The sequence below is a fragment of the Pituophis catenifer genome, unplaced genomic scaffold (genome assembly GCF_029215685.1).
Source record: "Pituophis catenifer annectens isolate HBS135680 unplaced genomic scaffold, rPitCat1.0.hap2 SCAF_2, whole genome shotgun sequence".
NCBI classification, from domain to species: domain Eukaryota; kingdom Metazoa; phylum Chordata; class Lepidosauria; order Squamata; family Colubridae; genus Pituophis; species Pituophis catenifer.
The window spans coordinates 144,652,126-144,653,840 of record NW_027256882.1 but is presented as its reverse complement, the minus strand read 5'-3'; positions in this window follow the sequence as shown (position 1 = coordinate 144,653,840).

The following is a 1,715-nucleotide window of genomic DNA, read 5'->3' as shown; positions in this document are numbered from 1 at the left end:
AAAGTTGTTGTAACTGTGCAATAAAGCAGTAATTCCACTAGATGTCCTCAAAGTGTAAAGAGACTATACAGAATTGTGAATGCACTTTGCCAAACCCACCAGGCATTTGATTCAACTCAGTGTCAAGGACTAAATTTTACACATGCTAGTTATGTATCACAGTATTCCCATTCAGTAGTATAAATATGCCACAGACATATAAGGGAGCTAATTTTGTCATGTAAGTAATTTAGTACATGGGGATGGAGGTTTGTTCTTCGAGCTTGTGGGTTGGTTTCCAAACATTTAATTATCAGGCTAGGTAACATCTTCAGCAGAGTTTAGGGGGTGTCAGCGTCAGTGTTCCTCTGTTTATAAGATCTTCGTGTGGTCAGTAGGTCTTGTGATGGGTCTTGTGATAGGTCTGGTGCAGTAGTGGTATTCACTTACCTTTGCTACTGGTTCGCCAATGGGCGCGTGTGTGCCACCTCTGCCTCATCACGGCGCAGAGTGTCCATGATGACGTCTGGGTGGGTGGGCGGAGCCTCCCACTGCTGCTACCGGTTCGCCTGAACCAGGGAGAACCAGTAGAATCCCACCACTGGTCTGGTGTGGGTCGCATCAGGTGAGGGTCTTCTGATGGGTCTTCTGATGGGGAGGTCACATCAGGTGAGGGTCATAGTTCCTTGAGATACACAGAGAAATAGTTCTATCTGTGATATAAAAGGATTATGGAACTGCTTCTGGAATGTTGGAAGCTGTTTGAATTGTTTTGAGAAGGCATTTTCACCGATGTCCCTTCATATAGTTCAATGTACTTCAGGACCACCAAAATAATTTGTTACACCATATAATATATTCTACTGCCAGAGAAAAAATCTTGGAAAAAAGTAGGCATCTGCAAGAAATACAATAATTGCATTGAACTATAAGAAGAAAAATGTTTCTCATCAGGCTGTGAACTTCATTGCTATCCCACCATGTATCTTTCCAATCAATATATTGTAAATATGTTTAAAGAGATTAAATTAAAGAAACTAACTCTCAATTCATATGAATGTTAGAAGGGTGTGAACATTGCTAGTTTCAGTGAGACTGTAGTTTTACATAACAGACAGTTTCCTCCTTCTCTCTTCACCATCAATTGGAGGAGGAAATTACTCACCAAAAAATCAGGGAAATACAGACTATTCCAGTTTATACCAATATAATTAGTATATCACATGGTTTATCTTTTCTTGGGTTTTTATGTCGAACTGATGTAATAATAAGCTGTTGGGTTTGGGACTGGAGAGACACAAGTTTATAGTCTCACACAACTATAAAAATTTAGTAAGTATCTGGGCCAACTACTTTTTTCAGCCCAACCCATCTCACAGGATTACTGTGGGATAAAATTAAGGCGAATGTCCTTGCATAGACTATTTTGAGCTGTGGGAGAACAGGCCACATATAAGTAGAAAAAGTAATAAGTAAATAAACCTCATTCGACATGTTTACTTGCAAGGAAGGTTAAAAATTAATTGTAGGCTTGCTGCATTTTCTTTTTAATTTATTTTACCCACTACATGATTTTTGGATAGGTTTCCACATTCTCACGTGGAATGAAGTTCTCAGCAGCACATGCATTAATGTGCTTGCAAGAAAGAGGAAGAATAGAAGGCAGCAAACACTTTAAATGTTTGGGATTGGCTGCAATATCCCATTGTCAGTCTTGAAAACAAATACTACAGGAT